This window comes from Triturus cristatus, chromosome 6, assembly GCF_964204655.1.
Source record: "Triturus cristatus chromosome 6, aTriCri1.1, whole genome shotgun sequence".
NCBI classification, from domain to species: domain Eukaryota; kingdom Metazoa; phylum Chordata; class Amphibia; order Caudata; family Salamandridae; genus Triturus; species Triturus cristatus.
The window spans coordinates 1,664,683,036-1,664,709,615 of NC_140589.1; the positions used below are offsets into that span (position 1 = coordinate 1,664,683,036).

Here is a 26,580-nt window from a genome sequence, read left to right on the forward strand (position 1 = left end):
CTTCTGGACCAGGAACGCGCTCGACGGCCTCTTTGGCCAAGAGGGCCGTAACTTCCTCCCGCAGAAGATGCAAGTGATCCTCCGATATACGGTGGCACTGCGGTGGCATGGCTGGAGGGGTCGTCTCGAAGGGGAGGGAGTAGCCCCTTCGGACGATTTGCAGCACCCACTTGTCCGAAGTGATGGAGCGCCAGTGGAGGAGGTGATGGCGAACACTGCCGCCCACTTGCGTGGAATGGGCCTGAAAGCTGGGACTAGGAAGGCTTTGAGGCGGATGCTGCCGGGGTGGATGTGGACTGACCGGCGCATTGTCCTCTAGAACCGCCACGACGGAACCCACATCCGCGACCGCGTGCAGGTTGGTTCTGCGGCCGGTGGCTAGGCGGACGTGAGGAGGGGCCCCTTTCGTGGCCAGGGAAAGGTGGAAGCGTGCGGCCGTGAGACCCAAGGACGTGGCCGTAGCCCGGGAGTCCTTAAAACAAGCCAGCGCACTATCCGCCTTCTCACCAAAAAGGCGAGCGCCATCAAAGGTCATATCCATGAGGGTACTCTGGACATCCCCCGAAAAAGACGTGGACCTCAGCCAGGCGTGGCGCCGGAGCGCCACCGTGGTGGAAATCGCCCTACCCAGCGAGTCCGTGGTGTTAAGTCCACACCGTATGGCATGTCGCGCTGCAGCTCGCCCGTCAGCAAGTGCCTGGGAGAGACGTGTCCGGGCCTCCACCGGACACAGTGGCAGCACGTCCTCCACCGCATCCCACAGAGAGTGGGAGAAACGGTCCAAGAGGCAAGCGGTGTTCAAAGACCGCAAGCCCAAACTCAGGGACGAGAAAAGTTTCTTGCCGAACTGTTCCAGCCTCTTGGATTCCCGATCCGGAGGAGCGGACGGGAAGGAGGATAGGGAAGTGGAGGCCTGGATAACCAGCCTCTCGGGGGTGGGGTGTTGGGACAGGAAACTGGGGTTGCCCGGAGCAGGGCGGTGGCGCCGGGCCACGTTCCGATCCACAAGGGGAACTGTGGAGTGCTTGGACAAAGTGCCCTGCAGAACGTAGACGAGGGCCTCATTGAACTGCAGCAGAGGCTCTGTGGAGCTTGCTGACGGTTGAAGCACCTCTGTGAGGATATTAGTCCTCACGGCCACAGCAGGCAACTCGAACCCCTGGGCTTCGGCCGCCTTGCGCAGCACCATGGAAGAAGATGCACCTTCCTCCGAAGCCACAGTCGGAGGAGAGATGAAGCCAGCGTCCGGCGAAGTGTCCAGACCACTGGCATCCCCCAGTTCGTCTGCCCAGTCCTGTGCAAGTTGACCCTGGAGGGCCATAGGGTCCTCAGACCCCTCCCAGTCGCCCCCGTAATCCGATTCCTGATAAACAGGAGGAACGATCGGAGCCGGACGGTAGATGAAACCTTCATCCATCTGCGTCGGATGCGGCGCCGGGCGGCGCCGTGCCGGCGTCGGGTCCGGACAGGGACTAAACCAGGGAACGGCGTCGTCCGGAGACTGCGCCGGAGGTGGAACCGGTGTCGGCGCTGGCGGAGGAGGCGTCGTGAGGTCGACCGGTGCCGACAGAGATCCAGGCCTGGATCTCTCGGGGACCTGCGGCTTCGGGACCGAAGTCGTCGACGGCGCCGGAGCCGCCGGCACGCGAGGTCGCCCAGTCGAGCCCGCGGGGCCCGAAGGCGTGCCGGCAGGCGTCGACGGCAGAGCCAGGCCCCTCATGGCCGAGAGGAAGGCACTGACCTCCGCCGGAGTCGCGTCAGTCCCAGGAACCGGTGGGTATAGAGATGGACGCGGCTCCTGCGGCTCCGGCGGAGCCGCGGGGGTGGGACCACCCTGATCCTCAGCCGAGTCGCGCGACCGGCGAGGGGAGTCCGAAGAGCGGTGTCGCCTCTTGAACTTCTTGGATCGCTTCGACTTACCCGAAGACTTCGAGCCCGACGAGCGATGATGATGACTGCGGCTCCGCGACCGGTCCTTGGACCTCCTCCTGAACCAGGACCGTGAGCGGCGCGGAGCCGAGTGCCGAAGCTCGAGAAGCTTACGGGACCGCTCCCGCCTAGCCTTCGAGGTCAAGGCCTGACAGTCAGGGCACGACTCCGCGTCGTGGTCGGCCCCCAGGCAGTAAAGGCACCGGCGATGGTGATCCGTCACCGACATCAGGCAATGACAGGCGTCACAGGCCTTAAATCCAGGCATCCTATCGGCACCAGAGTCGAGTCGACAAAGACCAAAAAGAGTCCCCAAAAAATTTTTGGGCACAAATTGACTAAGGGGTAAGCTCTTCCCGGATCTGCGCTGTCTGGCGCGGAAAAAAGAAGTACTGACGTCAGCGCGCGAGGGCGGCGTCTAAGTACTCCGACGACGTCCTTCCGGCGCACGACGCCGACGACGGACGCGGAGCCGCAGACGATGCCTAGCGACACGCAAGGGGTATTGCTGACGAAAAATCTTTCCGGATCCAGCCTGAAGCCTGGGGATATTCTAAGGTGAGGAATCTAACTAACGTGTTTCTTTCAGATAATTGTGGAACAATGATACAGTTTTAGGGAAAGAACAGTGGTACTGGGGAACTGGTTACCGGAACCCAGTAAACTTTCAAAGTTGCATCCTATACCAGGCAAAAAGTGTGGGGTTACTGCAACAAAGTCCAGTTTCCTACACCACTGTACAGCCCACATATGCCAGGGGGCATATGTTACCAGCAGGATGTAGGAGGCCATTAGACCCAATAGCTTCAGAGTCAGTCTCACTGAACAGCTTGGCTGAACTGCCTGGGCCGCGCCCGCCTTCAGCAGTCAGTCATCGAGGTAGGGAAAGACTGAAATCTCCGACTTCCGCAGATGAGCTGAAACCACTGCCATCACCTCGGTGAACACCCAAGGGTGCTGGTAAGGCTGAAAGGCAGGGCTGCAAACTAAAAGTTCTCTTGGCCCACTGTGAACCGTAGATAGTGTCTGAGGGCCGGAAGGATAGGGATGTGGAAATATGTGTCCTGCAAGTCCAACACTACCATCCAGTCTCCTGGGTCTATGGCAGACAAAGCTTTGGCAAGCATGAACATTCTGAACTGCGCCTTTTTCAGGAAGAGGTTGAGAAGGCGCAGATCCAGAATAGGACGCAGTCCTCCGTCCTTCTTTGGCACCAGCAAGTAGCGGGAATAACAACCATGACCTACTTCTGATTCAGGCATCCTCTCTATGTCTCCCTTGGCCAAGAGAACCTGCACTTCTTGATGGACCTAGGAGAGATGGCTCTCCATCAGCCGATTGTAAGTGGGTGGCATGGGTGGTGGGGTTGTCTCAAAGGGGAGGGACCCAATGGTCTAATGTTACTGACCGCCAGCGGGGAAGGTGATGGTGTATCCTGCCTTCCACTGGATGCTCATGACAGTATGAGGGTGAACTAAAGAGGCTTGGAGGCAGCGGCTTCCGGGGGTGTGGGGGGGAGGGTTAGACTGACCCGAGCGCTGGCTGCCTGTTCCACATTGTCTATGATACCCATGCCGCAGGCCACGAAAAGGCTGGGTGGCCTGCTGGCCGTGGTGGCTTGGAGTATATAGGCACCGTTGCAGACCCCTTTCGTAGCCATGAAAGGGCCAGTGGGTGGATCAACAGGGGCCATAGACAAGCCCAAGGACCTGGCTATAGCCCTGCTGTCCTTGAAGCGCTCCAGCGCTGAATCTGTCTTGTCTCCAAATAGGCGAGAGACATCAAAAGGCATGTCCATGAGGAAAGCCTGGACACCTCCTAAAAATTCAGATGTTCTCAGCCAGGTGTGGCACTGCAAGCCCACTGACGAGGAAGTCGCTCTGCCTAGTGAGTCGATCGTATCAAGTCCATATCGGAAAGTGAACTTAGCCACATCCCTCCCATCAGCAACAGCCTAAGATAGTATGGCCCAGGCCTCCTCCAAGACCATAGGTAGCACTTGGTCAACTGAATCCCATAGTGTATGAGAACACCGGCCCAATAGGCATGCAGTGTTCATCGACCGCAGTGCCAGGCTGGTGAAAGAGAACATTTTCTTACCAAGAATGCCCAGCCTCTTTGATTCCCTATCCCGTGGAGTAGTAGGGAACACCCCAGGGTGGATACGGGATGAGAAGGCTTGGACCACCAAGCTTTCTGGGGTGGGATACTGGGAAAGGAAACTTGGAGGCAGGGAATCGTCCTATTCACAGGAACCGATGTGCAGGGCTTGGACCAGGCCCCAAGTAAGACGTCCATAAGGGCTTCATTGAATGAGAGTAAGAGTTCAGAGAGGGTGACTCGTGGCTGAAGCCCCTCCATCAAGACTTAGTCTTGACTGCCACTGAGGGTAGGTTAAGGTCCAGGGCCTCAACCGCCCTGCGTACCACCATTGCAAATGAGGCTTCCTCCTCTGTAGCCACAGTAGGAAAGGAAACGAGGTCAGTGTCAGGTGGGATGTCCAACCCACTGGCCTCACCCAGTTCCTCATACCACTTGTCTTGTTCCTCAACTGGCTCATCTCCATAAGGGTCCACAGACCCTTCCCAAACGTTTCCCCAACCACTTCTTCTGTTTGCGGGGCCTACCCACACTTCCTTAAAGACTATGATTGAAGCAATTAATGTTAGGGGGGGCTCTGCCCTCCCACGCGAATGGGGCCGCAAGTGTCATGGAGTCGAATGTCAGGTGGCGAGGAGCTTTAGGGATCGCTCCCTCAGCACCTTAGTGTGCATGGCGCTGCAGTCCTCACACGCTTTGGAGTAATGCCCCGGCTCCAAGCACCACAAACATACCAAGTGAAGGTCTGTCACCGACATCTGCATATAACAGGCCACACATAATTTGAAAGTAAGAACAGGGATTACTTACATTTATGGCAATATCGAGCACTTAGGTCTTGCTCATCATACAATATAATTGGTTGAGAAATTAATTGCAAATAGGGCAAAACAGAAACTGCCCTCAAAAAAGGATGTTGTACATTTCATGCTTGCAAAAGCCAGCTATATTCACAAATATCTCTCCATAAGCCATACATTTCATGCATAACCTCTTTCCCAACACTGCCACCTGGGTTCCACTAATGTTTATCTGTATATTTTTAGAACATGGCTTATGAGGTGGGGACACTAGTGTGAACGTTATAAAGATGAGAGAGCACTGAAGAAAACACACTTTCATTGCAGTACCTGCTTTTCAACAAGTTGGACAAACTGTTTAGAAGAAACATAGTAGGTGGAGTTTAAAACACAGGTTGACTCATGCATAAATCATACAAGACGGTGTATAAATTAGGGCACCAGGCTAATATATGGAGCATGTTGGTAAAAAACATATTGTTGGCGTAATGCATACAAAGGGTACAAAGGATACAATACATGGCAGCAAACAATTTTACCACAAGCGGATAATCTACATTGGAAATAAAGCTGGGCAAAAAATGAATGATTGCGTCAACATGCAGAAAACCAAATACAAACACAGACTCTTGCAGTGACAGAATGTCTTTAGAGGCCTTCATCTCACACTGGGTCATATCACAGCGGATTGGGAGGTACTAGCATCATTTTAGCAAAGATTCTCTCACAAACTCATGCATGATTGGGGATTTCAGGAATAAAAAGCATTTGCATCTGTCCCAGTAATTGAAAACAATTCATTGGCTTGCTTTGGAAAGGGTTACTCCTGGAATGGGCTGTTCCTAGGAAGATCATTTTGTACAATAGTCCTCAAAGTCCCTGAGGAGCAAAAAAGTCACTATCTTAAGACTGTCCTTTATGGAGCAACACCAGGACAGGTGGTTTACTACCTCCAAAAGGGAACCCTGTATCTTCCTCTCAGCTACTGGGTGCTAGGGAGAATCATGTAACTGCCATAATTTGCAAAAGAAGCACATATTGAGTTCATAACCACTGGCATCGCTATTACTACTACCAGTAAATTAAGCGATGTATCAGGCTGTCACTAACTTTAGTCATCAAGAATTTGTAGTTGTGTTTTAATTGGCATGTTGCACCAGTTAAGGCATACCTACAGAAGATCACCTGACATCTGTGCATGCAGTTAGCTTGTGCTGATACCTTGATTTAGGCATTTAAAAATCTGTTTAAGTACATTAATAGGTCTCTAACTTGGTTCCATGTTTAAATATCGATGTAACAAATATCGATGAAAATAATATCGATGTAAAAATATCGATAAGAAAAATATCGACTCCCTATACTCTTTTTTTTTATAAATAGGTTTATTAACATTTTCTTAATTACATTACAAAAACATCGTCGAGCAGCGAAACGTGGTTACATTGTCAATGTAGCAGAAGCATAATACATGAACGACAGTGATCGACAATCAGATAGTTGCGTCATACTCATACATTACTTTGGGCCCCTTACGGTAGCACAACCCGTGCACCCCCGCGGGGGGCTCATTGTGAGTCAGAGAGTGAAAGCCCATAGTGTGCGAGCCATGGCTTCTATATTTTCCAAAAATTTTTGGGGCAACCCCGTACTTCATATGTCGTCTTTTCTCCCAACATATACATAGCCATGCTGTTTTTCCATTCTGTCAGAGATGGAATCGCCGTTGTCCCCCACGCCTTGGCCAAGTCGCGTTTTGCCACCACTAATCCCAATTGAAGCAGAGTCAACTTGGGTTTGGGGAGATTAATTTCAGTAGATATTCCCAGCAGAACAAACTGAGGGTTAAGAGGAATCATCTCACCCACCACAAGTCCAAGCTCCTCTAACAGGATGTTCCAATATCTCTAAATCTGAGCGCATTCCCACACTGTGTGAAAGAATGTACCTGCCGACGCTCTACAGCGCAGACAATCTGGTGCTTCTGCCCTACCTATGCGGTGCAGTCGTGCCCTGTCATAATACGCTCTATGCAGAAATTTAAATTGGATCAGCCGGAGCCTAGATTTGATTGCCACCTCTCGGGGGTGCATCAACGCCATTTCCAGTCCAGGTCCTCCATCTCACCCAACTCCGATTCCCATTTAGCCCGCAGCTTTTGTAAAGTGTCTGGCTTGTTATTAATGAGCGTCCTATATGTCCAGGAAACAGCCTTTTCTACAAGCTCTCCCATCAGGAGTCGCCCCTCCAGCGGTGCATATTCGGGAATGCCAGTGGTGTCTACATGTTGCGCTCGCCATGCATGGGCCGGCTGTATATATTTATAGAATTGAGATTTATTCATATTATATTCGACCTGAAGATGCGAAAATATAACTAGCTCTTTACGGTATAATATGTCTTTAAGTTGCGATATACCTAGTAAGTCCCATTGCTGGAAACCTCATAGTTTTGCGATTTCCGGGAGTCGGTTACCCACCCAGAGCGGGGTTTCCTTAGTGACTCGATCATCCCATTTCATTTGTCTCTCAGCCTGCTTCCAGGCTGCTATTACAATCTGTGTCGCAGTAAGGAGTTGACAGCTCCTTTACCCCCATATAGGTAGTGTGTATATGGGCGCTAGGTTAACTGAGTACGTTCAAGTACGTATGTGGGGTGATCCCTCTCCACATGTTGCCATTCATTCACAACAACTAAGTGCGCTGCCCACTAGTGTGCCCTAAGGTCAAGCAGGGATATACCCCCATTGTACTGATTGCGTTGCAACGTCGTCAGCGCTATCCTCGTTGGCTTCCCTCCCCAGAGAAATGTACGGAGCAGATCATCAATTTTGTTAAATACCTCAGTCGGTATAAGTTGGTAAGTGTTTTGCAACACATACAAAAAAATTGGGCGCACTATCATCTTATATAGCGCTGCCCTACCAAGCAGCGTTAGTGGCAGAGTCTTCCACCTTTCACCATCCGCTCGAAAATCCCTAAGCACCCTGTGAAGATTGCGAGCCAACGCCATATTCGTTTTAACATATATCCCAAGGTATCTTATACCGTCTCGTGCTATCTGAAGTTGGCTTGGGCAGACTACATGGCCACCGCCCTCACCTACAGGATACAGATAAGATTTCCCCCAGTTAATTTTGTATCCCGCATGCATACCATATATCTCACAGCAGCCCATTATTGCGGGGAGTGTCATCTCCGGGTTTGTGACATACAATAATATGTCATCCGCATATAAAGATATGCGTTTGTCAGTCTCTGCTTCTTCTCCACTCCTAAATCCAGTAATGTCGGGGTGCAATCGGATCACACTGGTGAGTGGCTCCAACACCAGAGCAAAAAGCAGGGGCGACAGCGGGCAGCCCTGTCGGGTGCCCCTGCCTATTGGGAATTCCCGTGACAGTACTCCATTGACTCTAACCCTGGCCACTGGTGTCTCATAAAGTACAGCTATCCATCGCCTGAATACCGGACCGAATCCAAATTTCTCCATAACAGACATTAGGAAAGGCCAGTAGGCAGTGTTGAATTCTTTTTCAGCATCAAGGGAGAGGACCAGGTGTGGATCCTACCGGTCATGAATCACCTCCAACCAATTATACAGCCTTCGCAGGTTTAACCTTGTCGACCTCTTAGGCATGAAACCTGACTGGTCCCTGTGAATGAGGCCACCGATTACCACGGCTAGCCTATTCGCCAATATTCTACCCAATATCTTGGTCTCCACATTTATGAGGGAGATAGGACGATACGAGCTACATGCCTGCGGTGGTCTGCCCTCTTTTGGAAGCACTACAATCGTGGCTGTACGCATCGATTCCCTATACTTAAACCGGTAAGTACAATAATATCAACTCAAAAATATCGATGTAAAAAAATATAGATGTAAAAAATATCGACTTTAAAAAAGAACATAACTGAAATAAAATGAATTAAATAATATTAATATTATTAACAAAACAAATTAAATGTAATATATATTTTACCTAATTATAACAAATAAACTTAATTTAATAATTATAAACACAAACAAATGTGTACACATCATATATTTTTTTACTATTATCTTGATTTAATTTATAAACTTTAATTATATAAAAATAAAATAAACACATATATAAACAATTTAAAATAAAATAAAATATTTTATATGTAATTAACACATTAAACTATTTAAAAAAGAATAATACATACATTTAATAACAAAATAAAAACATTAGTAGTTAAAACGTTGGATAGCGAGGGTGTAAAAATTACTATTCCCACTCCAGTGCGTGCAACAGTAGGGAAAGCGCTGGATAGCGTAGGGGTAAAAATTACTATTCCCACTCCAGTGAGTGCAACAGTAGGGAAAGCGCTGGATAGCGTAGAGGTAAAAATTAATATTCCCACTCCAGTGAGTGCAACAGTAGGGAAAGTGCTGAATAGGGGAGGGGTAAAATTAACTATTTCCACTCCAGTGAGTGCAACAGTAGGGCAAGCGCTGGATAGCGGAGGGGTGAAAATTACTATTCCCACTGCAATGAGTGCAACAATACGGAAAGCGTTGGATAGCGTAGAGGTAAAAATTACTATTCACACTCCAGTGAATGCAACAGTAGGGAAAGCGCTGGATAGCTGAGGGGTAAAATGTACTATTCCCACTCCAGTGAGTGCAACAGTAGGGAAAGCGTTGGATAGCGGGTGGGTAAAAATTACTATTCCCACTCCAGTGAGTGCAACAGTAGGAAAAGCGCTGGATAGCGGAGGGGTAAAAATTACTATTCCCACTCCAATGAGTGCAACAGTAGGGAAAGCGTTGGATAGCGTTGTGGAAATATGGATTTTTCTGATCAGTTATGTCCCCTATCTTGGACCCCAACGGTTTCATGTATACATCACAAGTACATGTATGTTCCCTCCAGTTCCAGTTATGAAGACGCAAACACATGTGCGTCCACCGTCAACATGTCCTCTTTCAGATCCGCCATGAATGGGCCGGATATTCCATTCCTAAGTATGAAAGGCCACCGGCTTTATATGGTTCACTTATGCCATTTTACAGTCCAGGCAAGTAGGCCCTAATTCTGCCATCAAGCTTCTCTTTCCTTCTGCCTCTGAGAGCTTCAGTCTGAGCCTGCATCTGTGACCATGAACTTTGTCTCATTCTCTGCGCAGCTAACGGTGCCTGACATCAGCCTGTTGCCTGCCAAAAAACTGTATTTCACCTTCGAAATTATCTGCTCCGCTCCCTGCCCAATGCATTCCTGTCTAGTAGTTTAAGTAAACATTCTTCCAGCTACCGAGCAAAAGGACAGGGCTTCTCTGTCTTTATGCAAGTAATTCATAGCCCTGTTACTATGGAAGGTTTTTGCCCCCGCATCTAGTGTAGACACTTAGACGCTTGTACACGCACTAATAGTCAGTATAGTCAGTATAGAATAAGATTCTACTCTAAGAGACTTCTCTTTTGGATAACATAGTTCTTTAAACATAGGATGTTAGATATGATTTGGGATTAGGTTGACTTGACCCTCTAGACTTCTGTCGCCACCTGTAGAGCTAAATGTCAAGTCCCCTTCACCCCCTAGTTGCACGTCAATCACACGTCATGCTGCTGCGCGCGCATCTCTGCCAAGTATTTCTGCTGACATTGCGAAATTCTTTCATGGAACCACCCTATTATGACATCATACCTGATGACGTTCTCTAGTTACACCCAGTTACACCCACTTTTGCTACGCATGTATGTTTTATCTTTACTATCAATTGTTACGCCTCCTGCATTTGCTTCACTGTAATGCCTATTGTATAAAAGTGATTACTCGTCAATAAAGTAACGGTCTTCACTTCCTGAACCTTCGTGGTGATGGAATTGGAGCTCATCAATTTAAATTGATTCTGGAATAAAGCCCGTTCCGAACCTCTAATACCACGGATTCTGCCTCTTATTTTACTGAGCTATTATTATAGATTTTCCGCATCAAATTAAGTTCCGGTAATTAAATTATTTACCACATAAATGGCGCCCGAACAGGGACACTTTCTCATCTCACGCGCCGGCGGTGCGTTGCAGGCCCGGTCTCCTGTCACAGCTGGACGGACAACAACGCGTACCCACAGGATTTCCTCTATCTCCCTCCTGCCGAGCGGGGGTAACTGAGGCTGCGATCAACACCCAGACGAGGCGGTGAGAAGTGCGAAGTATCCCGACCAGAGCCTAGCCGAGAGAGCAAGATCCGAGGTATACAGAGGCCCACCAGTTTCCGAAGTTTCCGAAGTTCCGAGTCCAGTCCAGTCCGGTTCAAGTTCAGTTCAGTTCCGAGGCCTTCCGTTCCGAGCTACCCGGTGAGTACCATTATCGGGGAGGCGTTCTGACGTGCACATAGTTTGTGCCGGTCAAGACGGGTTTGGGTACACAAATCCGGTCTGCACTGTTTCAGCAGTGTATCTGTACTGTTTAGCAGTATATCAAGTATGTCTAGTATATAATTCAGAATTACCTAGTTAGTATCGAGTTTTATGCTTAGTGACTAGTTCCCTAAATGGCCATCATTGTTTATTCATTAAATGTTAAATGTTAAAGTGTTTTAAATACGTTCTGTATATTGTGGTGTGAATGACTGTTCATTATTGTGTTTTATGGTATTAAAACGTGTTCAAAATTAGGTATCAGATCAGTTCTCAATATGCCGCTCTTTTCGAAATTAAGACAGATCACAACTAGAAAAGGGGTACTCGAAGAAGCTGTTCCCATTCCTCCTAGGGACACTCCAGGGTACTTCATGTATCATAAACATGGCCTAGACGCCATATTATTTCTTGATTTATGGGTAGACTACACCAAGGGATTACCAGAAAGTCAGAGGTGGCCCGTAGCGGGGACCTGGGATGCAGATTGCATTATGAAAGTGGAAGAAGAATTATTGAAAAGGAAAGCTAGACAGTCACAGAAAGATGCCATTGAATTATGGCGTAAAGAATCATATAGACGCACAGAGAAAGCGCTCAGACAGGAAGAGAAAAGTAAGGAGAATTCAAATAAAGTTCGAGAAAGTGTATTAATTGAAGAAGGTACTCGAGTAAAGTCAGAACAAACAGACAGACAAAGAAATGCCCTCGTGAATGGTATGTATCCTCTTCTGGCCGAAGGGTTACCTAAGGCTACTCCGGAGATACCAAAAGACTTGCCACCCCCATTGTTCCCGATAAAAGTACATCCCAAAGGGCATCCCAGATCCGCAGAAGATGTTTTTCTTTCCTCTTATTTAGATGACGCAGCTCCTGAGTATGCAAACGCTGCGCCACATAGACCGTCTGCCGAGGGGGTTCAACGCCAAGACCCTCCTCCGTCTGTACCTCCGCAACAGCACACTCCGACACAAGCTCCGGCAAGCACATCTGTTTCTACATCTGCATCCACACCTATGGTTGCTATATCCCGTTCAACAAATCCTTTCACATCCAGCACCCCAGGTGGTGCTACCGGAGGTACATCAAGCATTTATTCTACGCCACCCAGAACAAATAAACTTTCCTTTCAAGAATTAGCCCACCAACGTACACCCAAACTAGTAACTCCCAACACGCTCAAGGAACTTCTAATAGATTGTAGATATGACCCTGTACCCGGAAAAGGGGACGAAATGATGCTGGCATCATTACGTATCCGACGAGCTGCAATGTACTTAGGAAAGCTACCAGGAATGACTGCACATTTAGAAAATATATATCATTTTGTTCAGTCAGGGCGAGACCCTGAGAGTATTAACAGAGCCATGGAGTACCAAAAGGTGGAAATACAGGGGGAACTGTTACGTTTCCTCATAAACTGTGTGATCAGAAATCAAGATCAGCCAGGGGTAAATCCGGAAGACATGCAAATTCTTACCACATGGGGTAAAAATATATCAGAGGGGAGACACGATAAACGATCATGTATAGTAGCAATGAGCCGAAAGATCCGCAAAGAAATAGAACGAATACACGAAGAAAGATTAGCAGTAGATGAACCTGAACAAACTGAGGACGAGGAAGAATTAGAACTGCCCACAGGACAGTTAGAAACCATGGCCTACGTAGGTAGAGGAAGATCTTGCAATAATACTAGATGCTTTACTGATCCGATATGTCCGATACGTCCAGATAATAACAGAAAATTCCAAACTCCTATAATAAATATAAGGTCTCCTGAACATTCATTCCAAGCCGCTGACAAATTACTCCGAGAACGAAGGGGTTATCATATACTCGATTCTATGGACGAACAAGAATTAGCCAGGTCAGCCGTACACTGGGTTGATAGTCCTGGAAAATATGGTGATGATACACTAGCGCATACGTTTTTGAACCTCGCCCCAGATGAACAGCGTTTAGCTGGTATCTATATGATTCAACAACTCCTTATATTATATAAAAGCCAACACTCCGATCCTGGCCCCTTACCTGATATATTGACTGAATTACTCACGAATAAATGGAGAGGTTCCGGTACTAAGTTAATTAGAGAAATACTAGAATCCAGAAGGCAGTACATTCTTTTTGTATGTCCTGAACATGTCTCACTGCCCATCAAGGAAAGAACGACGTATTACATGGATAGACAAAATCCCTTACGAGAAGTGCACCCGATAAAGGGTGATGACAATGAGTTTAAACGTGTGTTTGTATACATACCCATATCCAAAATAGAGCTATTAGAAATGAAGAAAGTGGTACCCAGTCATGACAAAGACCCAGCGGGTTTCCACCGTGAAATTAAAGATATGTTACTAATGGGAGAATATACCTACCCCGACATTATGACAATATTGAAGGTATTAATGCCTGCGGGCATTTACGAAAAACTCAAGGAAAAGGATTGGGAGGTGGGAGACCAGAAGATAGATTGGACAGCATTAGAAAACGAAGAAAAAGCTCGAGGTCCAGGTTCAGGGCTCGGGGACAAGACCAAAGCACTACCAGGTTTACTAGTACAGGTATTGCCACGTTTATTAACTACGAAAAAGGAAGATTGGGGTGCAATCTCAGCCTGTAAACAAAAATCAGATGAAGACACTAGTGATTTCTATTCCCGATTTGAGAAATGTTTTGGTATAAATAGTGGAATAAAAGCAAGTAGCGAGTCGTATCCACATCTGTTTGTGACAAAGTTAGTTGAAAATGCCTTGCCCCAAGTTAAGAATAGAATATTGAAGTTCGAGAGTACCTGGCAAGGTAACACTCCGTCACAAATGTTACAAATGCTACAGTACCATCACAATAGAATTAGAGAAGAACAAGAACATGAACATAGACGCATGAAAGACACGAAAATGAAAATGCTAGTTTCCCAGACAGTGCCAGCCGACGGTCATAAGAAGGGTATAACACAGTCCAGTGGTTCAACAGGTCCTGTTAAAGGGACATGTAACTATTGTAAACAGCCAGGTCATTATGTACACGATTGTCCAGTCTTAAAACATAATATTGCCATAGGTAACGCAAAAGAAAGACCACGACCAATTAGACAGGATCAGAACCAACAAGGAGCCCCGCAGCATGCACAGTCCATGCCAGCTCCGCAACAGTCTATGCCAGCTCCACCACCGCAGCCTATTGCTGCCACACAAACTACGACCCGACAGATGTATCAGACCGCACAGTATGACTATCCTGATTATCAACGATACTCATGAAACAGCCTAGAGAGGGAAGTTGGCTTACCCCTTATTGAGGTCCCTGTAGATCAAGAAGGACCTTATGTACACAGTGAACTATTAGGCCAAGATAGAAAATTCTTACTTGATACAGGGGCAAGCCGAACAACAATAAAACGTAGTGAAGTTCCAGGGGCACCCCTCTCAGGCACACAGAATATTTCCCTTGGCTTTTCAGGAAAACCTATCATTAACGAAGTAACACAGCCTCTTCCACTTACGATTGGTCCCTTGACACGAACTACAGATTTATTACTTACTAAATCATGTCCAGAAAACCTGTTAGGCATAAAAACTTTGAAAGCTCTAGGAGCTATAATATGTTGTTCTCCGGAAGGAGTAAGATTGTTTTTACGTGATTTCAAAGGGCACTACGTGTCCCGAGACATGGATCACCGACTGCAGACTCTACCGACACATTTGTGGGCACAAGGCCCTACAGATGTTGGTTGCATGAACATTACACCATATCGAGTCACACTAAAGGCAGGAGTGGTACTTCCACGAATGCGACAATACAAGTTACCCCCAGAGGCTGTAGTGGCTTTACTGCAAATCATTGACGAGCTTATTACCCAAGGAGTGGTTGTGGAAACTGACTCCAATGTATGTAATTCACCGATAATTCCGATTCTTAAACGAACCGATCCAACAGCCCCACCAGTATATCGATTGGTTATTGATCTGCGCGAATTAAATAAATGCATAGTACCACAATACCCCGTAGTCCCAGACATTTCTTCATTACTGACAGCTATTGATTCCGAAGCCACATTCTTTACTGTAATTGATCTCAAGAATGCCTTCTTCAGCGTCCCAATAGATCCGGAAAGCCAATACTTGTTCGGATTTAGTTTAAATGGACGTAGCTTTAAATTCACACGCGCACCTCAAGGATTTACAGAAAGCCCCAGCATATATAGCCAAGCACTGAAACGAGAACTCGACAGTATCCACATGCCAGTCAACACTGCCCTGCTTCAATATGTCGATGATCTACTGATCACCGCTAGAAGCGAACCTGAATGTGAAAAAGCCTCACTGACGGTTTTACAATTTTTGGCCGAAAAGGGGCACAAGGTGTCCCCTTCTAAGCTGCAATTCTGTGTCCAGCGAGTTGTTTACCTTGGTCACTCGCTGTCCAAGGAGGGAAGGCAGCTTACACCAGATCGCATCCAGCTAATTGCTAATATGCCAATACCCAAGACACAAAAGGAGGTGCGGGCTTTCATAGGCCTCACTTCATATTGTAGGCAGTGGATCCCTCAGTATGCATTTCTAGCAAAACCACTCATTCAATTAACAACACAGGAGGCAGCGACATCGACTGTTCTCCCTTGGACTCAGGAACATACACAAGCTTTTGAAAGCCTAAAGAAAGCTTTATGCCAAGCACCCGTTTTAGCAACACCATGTTACAATAAACAGTTTACACTATTCGTTACAGAACGCGAAGGTACTGCCTTGTCAGTACTCACACAGGAACAAGCAGGATCACATAAACCATGTGCTTATTTTTCTAGTACATTAGATCCCGTAGCTCAGGCTTTGCCTGCGTGCCTGAAATCAGTGGCAGCAACAGCTTTAGCAATCAGACAAAGCGATGCCATAGTATTAGGACATCCATTGACAGTACAAGTACCACATGCAGTAGAGGTTCTCTTGAACCGCACACAAACACAACACTTGACTATAGCGCGACTCACTGGTTACGAATTAACATTGTTTCAGCCACATATAGAAATCAGACGTTGTAGTACATTGAATCCTGCCACACTGTTACCAATAAACGGAACAGACCCACTAGCACATGATTGTATTGAAGTTATCACTATCACGACGAAACCCAGACAAGATTTGACAGACGTCCCATTGTCAGACCCAGACCTGACGTTATATGTAGATGGTTCATGTATGAGAACAGGTACAGGAGAGCTAGTGGCCGCTTACGCAGTCACAACAGACACTGAAATCGTTGAAACAAATTGCATAAATACCTTGTCAGCTCAAGCCGCAGAGCTCATCGCTCTGACACAAGCCTGTATTCAAGCCGCAAATAAAAAAGTCAACATATACACTGATTCACGTTATGCATTCGGAGTTGTACATGACTTCGGCGTGCTGTGGCGAGAGAGAGGTTATTTAACTTCTCACGGTGCCCACATTCAGCACGGACCCCTCATTCATGCCTTATTAGATGCAATACATCTACCCACTGCAATATCAATTATGAAATGTAAAGCTCATACGAAAGTTACTGATATCATTTCTCAAGGCAATGATCTAGCTGACAGAACAGCTAAGCAGACTGCTCAAACTCGAACATCCGACATGACAAAGACAATAGTCCCGACGCCAACACATTGTATGACGGTTAAGGATCCCGCTCTTGACGTAATTGACATACAGACACATGCTACACCAGACGAAATAAAGAAATGGACTGAATTAGGAGGGATCCAAACGGATCAAGGATGGATGACGAAGGAAAAATCTGTGTGGTTCCTTCCTGATTCAATGGTCCAAGTCATTATTAATACTGTACATAGTCCAGCGCATCTAGGAGAAAAAGCTATGCTAGACAGCATTCAACACATTTGGTTCAACAAACATTTACGAGCAGCAGCTAAACAAAAAGTTCGTACCTGTATGATCTGTTGTCAGTTTAACCCAGGTAAAAGCATTCCCGTGGAACAGGGTGGATTTCAGCCTCCTGATCACCCTTTTGAAGTCCTCCAGATGGATTATATCCAGATGGAACGATGTCGAGGATTCAAATATGTTCTCGTAGTTGTCTGTGCTCTTTCCCGTTGGACAGAGGCATACCCGGTTTCAGATTACACTGCCCCGACTACTGCCAAACAGTTGGTTCGAGAATTCTTCCCACGATACGGTTTACCACGTGTTGTATACTCAGATAACGGCCAGACGTTGTCATCCGAACTAATGAAACACGTCTCACTTTTGTTAGGCTATCAGTGGAAATTTCACTGTGTCCGACACCCCGAGGCAGCAGGTCTCGTGGAACGACATAATCAAACCCTGAAAATTAGATTGTCCAAAATTTGTAGAGAGAAAGGTGTCGACTGGGTAGTAGCCTTACCCGTTGCACTCTTTTACATGAGAATGGTAGCACACTCTCGAACAGGGCTATCCCCGTATGAGGTGATCTTTGGCAGACCACCAAATATGTGGGGGACGCCTATACCACGCAAAATAACTGATATTGACTGTAATATGCTGACAGATTACTTGGCTTCCTTGATGTCTGCACTACAATCTTGTCGTTCACAGGTAGCTGCAGCTTTTCCCGACAACACTGAGGTGAAACCCCATGACGTAATTCCAGGAGATTTGGTCTTAGTGAGGAACTTTGATCGGAAGTCTCAGCTGGATCCTAGGTGGAAGTCGCCTCAACTCGTATTGTTGACGACGAGGACAGCCGTGAAGATCGAAGGTCGAAAAGGCTGGATACATTCAAGTCATATCAAGAAATTTCATGGACTACCGTCAGACGTAAACGACACACCTTGCGTGTCTTCACCGATTGACTCAAAACTTCCTTTGGTTGAACTGAGTAACCATGAACAATACAAACTAAAACTTAGGTCTAACAAGTCAGGCAATTTGATTGTTTAAGTCCTCTCCAAGGTGAATCGGTCGAATTTGTCTCTGACATGTATCCCTTAGACCTGTATAGAGAAAGAAACAGAAGGATGAAACTGAAACGACATGCGTACTGTAAATCACTGCGTAGTCATTGCACAGTGACGTTATTAATTTTGTTTTCCTTAAGTCTTTTAATAATTACTGCAAGTATATTGTTGCACACATATTATCCTATTTCTAGACATGTTTATAATGTTACTGCTGAACATTCTTTTAGTGAATTACCTCCGCATGAGTTGTCTTATAGATTTGCGCTGCGCAATAACACGTTTATTAGTATGTTACATCATTCCCATCAGGTTAGCAATGCTACAAATTGTTGGATATGTGGTCGACTCCCTCCCTATCAGAACTATAAAGGAATTTTACCTCTCTTTCCATACCCGTTCACACACAATGGATCCTGTGGAGCATGGTTTAGTTTAATTAATTCCCTAGATTCGAATTCTGCAGTTTATCAAGACAACTGGGTATGGGGAAATTTGAACTTAGTTTTACTTAAAGTCTGCTACCCTAACAAGGAGGGACTTCCCAAAAGAACAGGAACTGATCTAGAAAATGAAGTGTATGGATTAGGTAATTTTACGCTTAATCTCATGATCCTAAATGTCGAATCCGAAGCTACTCCAATTTTGCCAGCCATGTCAATATTTCCAGTAAAAGGTGAATTATGTGTAAGAAAGAATGGTTCCATACATATGGGCCATAGTAGATGCACCACTGTAATAGAATTTAGTGATCAAGGCAAGTCTACATTTAGAGCTTCCCGCCATTCCTATTTCATATGTGGTCAGACGGCATATATACGTTTGCCTCTAGATTGGGATGGTACCTGCTACATCGGATTCCTTTTGCCACCTGTTTTCCTAGCTCCTCCTGATTATCATAGAAATACTCATTTAGTACACAATAGAGAAAGGAGAGATCTCCCAATAGTCGATTACACTGAGACAGCGTGGGAAAAATACACAGATTTCAATAAAGGTCTCTTTCCCTATATAGGTACAGTTACTAATAGTAAGCTGATACGTAGATTAACTAGAACCCTTGAAGCAGTAGTGAACGAAACTATTTCCGCCTTAGGCAATTTAACAGAAGAGCAGTCTGCTATGCGGATTGTTGTGCTTCAAAATCGTCTTGTCCTTGACGTCATCCTGGCCGATCGGGGCGGAGCCTGTAGGGTCATCGGATCAAGTTGTTGCATTTTCATACCAGAAAATTCGCCATCTGTATATAAAGCCATAACTCGCCTTCATAAGATTGTAAGCCAGATACACCAGAATCCAGGCACCTGGACTTGGTCCGGTTGGTTTTGGAGTGTATTATCTACCTTTGGATGGAAGGTCCTATCCTTCCTAGGTATTGGCTTTCTCATACTATTCAGTTGCTGTCTATGTCTACAATGTGGACCAGCGATCTGTGGTCTGTGTGCCACGTCGTGTATTCCACCACCAAGATTTCATTCATCCCGGAAGAAAAAAGAAGAACAAATGATGTTATATGAACAGATCGATGGATTGATGAAGATTGATATCTCTTAACGGGCAAGTAGGGGACAAGGAGGGAATGTGGAAATATGGATTTTTCTGATCAGTTATGTCCCCTATCTTGGACCCCAACGGTTTCATGTATACATCACAAGTACATGTATGTTCCCTCCAGTTCCAGTTATGAAGACGCAAACACATGTGCGTCCACCGTCAACATGTCCTCTTTCAGATCCGCCATGAATGGGCCGGATATTCCATTCCTAAGTATGAAAGGCCACCGGCTTTATATGGTTCACTTATGCCATTTTACAGTCCAGGCAAGTAGGCCCTAATTCTGCCATCAAGCTTCTCTTTCCTTCTGCCTCTGAGAGCTTCAGTCTGAGCCTGCATCTGTGACCATGAACTTTGTCTCATTCTCTGCGCAGCTAACGGTGCCTGACATCAGCCTGTTGCCTGCCAAAAAACTGTATTTCACCTTCGAAATTATCTGCTCCGCTCCCTGCCCAATGCATTCCTGTCTAGTAGTTTAAGTAAACATTCTTCCAGCTACCGAGCAAAAGGACAGGGCTTCTCTGTCTTTATGCAAGTAATTCATAGCCCTGTTACTATGGAAGGTTTTTGCCCCCGCATCTAGTGTAGACACTTAGACGCTTGGACACGCACTAATAGTCAGTATAGTCAGTATAGAATAAGATTCTACTCTAAGAGACTTCTCTTTTGGATAACATAGTTCTTTAAACATAGGATGTTAGATATGATTTGGGATTAGGTTGACTTGACCCTCTAGACTTCTGTCGCCACCTGTAGAGCTAAATGTCAAGTCCCCTTCACCCCCTAGTTGCACGTCAATCACACGTCATGCTGCTGCGCGCGCATCTCTGCCAAGTATTTCTGCTGACATTGCGAAATTCTTTCATGGAACCACCCTATTATGACATCATACCTGATGACGTTCTCTAGTTACACCCAGTTACACCCACTTTTGCTACGCATGTATGTTTTATCTTTACTATCAATTGTTACGCCTCCTGCATTTGCTTCACTGTAATGCCTATTGTATAAAAGTGATTACTCGTCAATAAAGTAACGGTCTTCACTTCCTGAACCTTCGTGGTGATGGAATTGGAGCTCATCAATTTAAATTGATTCTGGAATAAAGCCCGTTCCGAACCTCTAATACCACGGATTCTGCCTCTTATTTTACTGAGCTATTATTATAGATTTTCCGCATCAAATTAAGTTCCGGTAATTAAATTATTTACCACAGCGTAGAGGTAAAAATTACTATTCCCACTCCAGTGAGTGCAACAGTAGGGAAAGCGCTGGATCCCAAAACAATAAAAAACAAAACCATCAACATTTTTATTAAATTTAATTTCCAATATTAACATAATTAATATATAAATTTAAATATATATTATTATTAACAAAGATAATAAAAAATAATTAATTACACATTATTCAACACTATAATATCCACAACACACACCTAAAATTAATTACACAATTACATTTAATCATTACTAATTAATGAAAATTAATTTATTATTAATTAATTAATCAATAAAATATTAATTACTTACCACCTTTCACACCATTTACACATATAAACACCACAACACACACCTAAAATTAATTAAACAATTAACATAATTAATTATTAATTGACTAATTTAAATTATTTAACAACTAATTATTAAACTATTATTAATTAATCAAGTAACATACCTATTATTCAATACATTTTATATAATTAAATCACTTCCCACCCTATTCCCCTATAAACCCACAACTCGCTACGGAACTAAAAACGCAAAATTCAAATTTAAAAAAACAAAATTAACTACTATAAATTATTATTTAAATCTATATAATTAAATAACTGCCCACCCTATTCTCCTATAAACCCACAATCCGCTACGGAACGAAAAATGCAGATTTAAACTTAATATAAATTTATTACTAGTAAAATTCAAAAACATATAATAAAATGACAAACAATTCTCATTAAAAACACTAAAATACATAACATTATTAATAAATCAATATTTTTGTCAACTATATTTTTGTAAACGATATTTATTACAACGATATGTTTGTAATTGATATTACTTACCTGTAGTCGATATTCTTGTCAACTATATTTTTGTTGTCGATATTTCTTCCCCACGATATTTTTGCGGCGATATTAATGTCCCACAATATTTCTCCGTCGATATTCCTGCTCTGCACCCTCTAACTTATAGCACTGCAAGGTGTTCGGCAACGTGTCAGTTATGTTTCCACTACCCCTTGTTAGACGTTGTGGTGATAGAGTTTCATCAACAAGAATTTGAAAGAGTATCCACTGTCACCTTCTCTCAGACGTGAGACTAATATGCCATGTAATGTGTACATCTATCAGCAGTTCTGTGGGCATGTGCAGACATTGACGGACCATGTCGCACAATTGCTGCTCAAAAGTGTTCCAAGCCATAAGCCATGGAGGCACTTGAAAAAAGCTGAGAAAATTAAATGGGCACTGCTAAAAAGCTGTATACTGAAGCTTGTGTACCCTTTTAATTACAGTAGGAAATAGTTAAGATCTACTTTAAGCCAAATTATCTACATTAATTGCCCACTGGATATGGGAAGTCAGAAATTTTGTAGAAACCTCTCTTTATAATTGTTATCTCTTGTGGGGTGAACAGATAGGTAAGCGTACCATATATGCTGTTTGAGCGTATCTATTGGCAAGCAGACTAACTTGATTAAAGAAGTTTATCATGTTATCTTCAGTGATTCACATGAGGGATCCTATGTCATAGCTTTGGAGAGGAGAGAATAGCCTGTATTACAGAGACTTTGGCTATGGTGTTTTTTGTCCTTATGCAAGCATTTGCAGTAGGTCCTTTATGAGGTCCTTTAGATAGGCTGAATCTAAGTAAATACTCCTGTTCTATGCAGTGACGCCATCATTACCAGTAGTATAATGTTCATCTTACGAGTGCCTGACCCATATTTTGTACAAGTTAAATGAGTATGTCAGTCATCTAGATGGAAATGTTTCTTACCTGTAACCCTAGTTCTTTTCCAAGAGAGTCTTCATCAAAGTCATGAGCAGTGTAGTATTTCGTCCATGTGCAGGATCCAGGTGCACTTTATAAAATATATATTTTTACGTTAAAAACAATGGACTTTGTACCCTAAAAGGGTGTTTCATTTTTAAAATGATCTCTAATTGTTGTAAGTCAATGGATCTACAGTAACTAGAAACACACAAACAAACAAGTTACTTACCTTCGGTAACGCCTTATCTGGTAGAGACATGATCTAGCCACAAATTCCTTACCTTTGAATTTCCCAGGCATCAGATTGGATCCGGAAGATTTTTCTTCAACAAATACCCCTGTGCGCCGGTAGGTGGCGTCCATTGGCTCTGCATGACGTCCTTGGCATCGTCTGCGTGATAGTGCCATCCGCGTCTCCACTATAGGCAGCACCTCAGCGCGCTAATGTTGGTTGCTTTTCACGACTTTCCATGCCAATAGCGCAGAGCCAAGAAGTGCACTGACACTGGTGTGTTTTGAACTAAGGCCCTAAAAAGGATCAGCCTTGACCTAGAAACCTGTTCACAGTGCAGGGAGGATTGGTAAGGAATCTGCGACTAGATAAGGTCTCTACCAGATAAGGCGATACCGAAGGTAAGTAACTTGTTTATCTGATAGAGACATCTAGCTGCAGATACCTTACCTTTGAATAGATACCCAAGCAATACCATACCCGGAGGAGGGACTACGGGCAAGTTCAGACCGGAAATTCCTGCAAGACAGAACGTCCAAAGAGGCCTTCCCTGCGGACCTGACCGTCGAGGCACTAATGCTTGGTAAACGTGTGCAGGGATGCCCACCGTTGCTGCCTGGCAGATGCCGAGGACTGGAACCCCTCTTTGTAATGCTGTGGTTGCAGCCTTAGGTCTGGTGCTCTTAAGCCTTCAGGAGGCTGTTTGGTTGCAAAAGCGTAGGAAATCTTGATGCAGAGGACGACCCATCATGAGATAGTCTTCTTCTGCACTGCACGACCTTTCTTAGCCCCAACTTCCACCCGGAATTCTTTTGGGCAGTCAAGGTAGAATGACAATATGCTTTTTGGGTACAGGCAGTGGAGTTGTTCCTCTCCTTAGAGGGATGTGGCAGAGCATAGTAAGTGGGCAAGGTGATAGATTGCCCCATATGGAATGGCATTACTACTTTTGGAAGAAAAGAGGCCCTAGTGCTAAGCACCAACTTGTCATGGAATATTGTCAGGTAAGGAGGCCTGAATGACAAAGCCTGCAATTCGTTCACCCTCCTAGCGGATGTGATTGCCACTAAAAAGGCTGTTTTGATGGTAAGCAGCCAGATGGGGCAATTGTGCAGAGGTTCAAATGGAGAGCACATCAAGAAGGTGAGAACAAAAATTAAGGTCCCACTGTGGCATAATGAAAGGAGAAGGTGGGAATGTATGTACAAGGCCTTAGAGAAATATATTTACAGTGGGAGATTTAAATATTGAGGGTTGGTCTGGCAGCCGCAGAAAGGCGGACAGGGCTGAAAGGTATCCTTTTAGAGTGCCCAGAGCAAAGCCCTGCTGGATAAGGGTTAAAATAAAAAGCAAAATTTCAGAAAAAAGTAGAAAGAGAATCAATATGCTTTTCTGCACAATAAATTACAAATTTGTTTCATCAGCAGGCGTAAACCATCTTGGTTGAGGGATGCCTGGCTGCCAAAATAAGATTACAGACTTTAGGAGGAAGGTCAACTGCAGCCACTCAATCTCCACGCAAAAAGGTGCAGAGTTGACAGGTTCGGGAAGAGGACCCTGCCCTGTTGCTGCGACAGGAGATCCTCCCGAAGGGGCAACCTGATTGGAGGATTAAGCTCATTTGGAGAAGCTCGAGATATCAGACTCTCCCTGCCCAGTTTGAAGCCACAAGAATGACTTGGGCCTGGCCGTTCTTGATCTTCTCGAGAACCCTGGGCAGCAGTGTTATGGGCGGAAAGGCGTACAGGAGGCCTGAGCTCCACTTGAGACAAAAAGCATCTCAGAACGAGAGTCAACTTGGAAACTCCAGCGTGAAAAACTGCTGACACTGCACGTTCACGGTAGAGGTGAACAGATCTAACCAAGGCTATATCCACTGTTGAAAGGGACCATGCGCTACCTCCAGATGGAGACGCCATTCGTGATCCGGTAGGCATCGACAGGTGAGCTCGTCAGCCCTGGTGTTCAGCGAACCTGCCAGGTTTTGGACCACCAGAGATATGCCCTGCTGTTCCAGTCAAGTCTGGAGATGCAGGGCCTCTTGACAAAGGGTCCACGACTCCACCCTGCCCTGTTTGTTGGAAGTACCACATGGCGATGGTGTTGTCCGTGAACACTTGTACTATCTTCCCCTTGATAGAAGGTAGGATGCAATGCTAAATAAATCGTTCAGAGCTCTAGCAAGTTGATCCAGAGTCCGGAGTCCGCCGGAGATCACTGTCCTCTGATCTCCACCTCTCCGAGATGCCTGACACATCTGTCACTACAGTGAGATCTGGTTGGGGAAGGAAAAGAGGTCTGCCTATGACCCAATAACGGTTTGTTAGCCACCACTGCAATTCCTGTGCAGTTCACTTTGGGATCTGGACCATGTCGGAGAGATTCCCCTGATGCTGTGCCCACTGGAACTTCAAGTCCCACTGTAGAGCCCGCATAGGCCATCTGGCATGTGTCACTAACCGGATGCATGAGGTAATGAGGCCCAGCAGCCTCAGAGTCATTCTCACTGAAATCCAGGATAGAGGCTGAAACATAGGCACCATAGCCTGTATATCCTGGACTCGCCACTCGGGAGGATAGGCTCAAAACTGCACTTTGTCTAAGACAGCCCCGAAGAAAGGGAACATTTGAGAGGGAGTCAGGTGTGGCTTTGGCATGTTGATAGTGAACCCTAGTGAATGCAGGAGGTCTGTCATAGTCTGGAGGTGAAAGACGACAACCTGGAGTGAGCTTGCCTTCAACCGCCAGTTGTTGAGTTAGGGGAAGACTGACACCCCTGATATTCAGAGATTAGCTGGCACCACTGCAATTACCTTGGTGAAAACTCGAGGAGTGCTAGTAAGGCCAAAGGGGAGCACAGTGAACTGAAAATGCTCATGCCTACCGTAAACTGCAGGGAGCGCTGATGAGTAGGCAGGATGGGGATGTGGAAATAGGCATCCTACAAGTCCAAAGCTACCATCTAGTCTCCCGGCTACAGGGCAGACAAGACTTGAGCTAATGTAAGCATCTTGAACTTTCCTTTATGATGAAGTAGTTGAGGGCTCGTAGATCTAGGACAGGATGAAGCCCATGTCCTTCTTCGTGACCAGAAAGTAGAGGGAATAACAACCACAGCCTTCTTCTGGCGTCGGAACCCTCTCTATGGCTCTCTTGGCCAAGAGAGCTATGACTTCCTCGTGAAGCAAAATTAGATGATCCTCCATCAGCCGGTCGTAAAATGGAGGCATGGGGGTAGACTTGAAGGAGAGGGAGTACTCCCTTCAGACTAGCTGGAGGACACACCTGTCTGATGTGATGATCTACCAGTGGTGGAGGTGATGGCTGATCCTGCCACCAACTGGCCACCCAAAATCTAGAAGGGCAAGACACAGAGGATTTGGAGGCTGAGGCTGTAGGGGACAGGCCTGACCTCTAGCCGCTCGATCCACTGGGTCGGAACAAGCTACGCCCTAGGCTGCGTGGGGGTTGTTGATGAGGAACTTTGCTGCATCTCTCCTGTCTGACACTGCTTGGAAGAGGACAGCCTGGCCCTCCACCCTTTGGCAGCACTTGCGCCCCCGTTTCCCAAAGGGATGGTAGTAACAGCCCAATAAGCATGCGGTGTTCCCCCACCGCAATGCAAGGCTGGTGG

General features: G+C 45.7%; 1 protein-coding gene across 6 annotated transcripts in view; it reads right to left on the reverse strand.

The window, feature by feature from the left end:
- BICRAL (BICRA like chromatin remodeling complex associated protein) overlaps positions 1 to 26,580 on the reverse strand; it is an 834,654-nt gene that overhangs the window by 602,239 nt on the left and 205,835 nt on the right. Inside the window, exon 2 of one of the 6 annotated variants that reach the window (XM_085612821.1) lies at positions 21,248 to 21,290. The exons of the other annotated variants lie outside the window; for them this stretch is intronic. The gene's annotated coding sequence lies outside the window, so the exon portion shown is untranslated. The remainder of the gene's footprint in view (positions 1 to 21,247; positions 21,291 to 26,580) is intronic. 6 annotated transcript variants of the gene reach the window in all.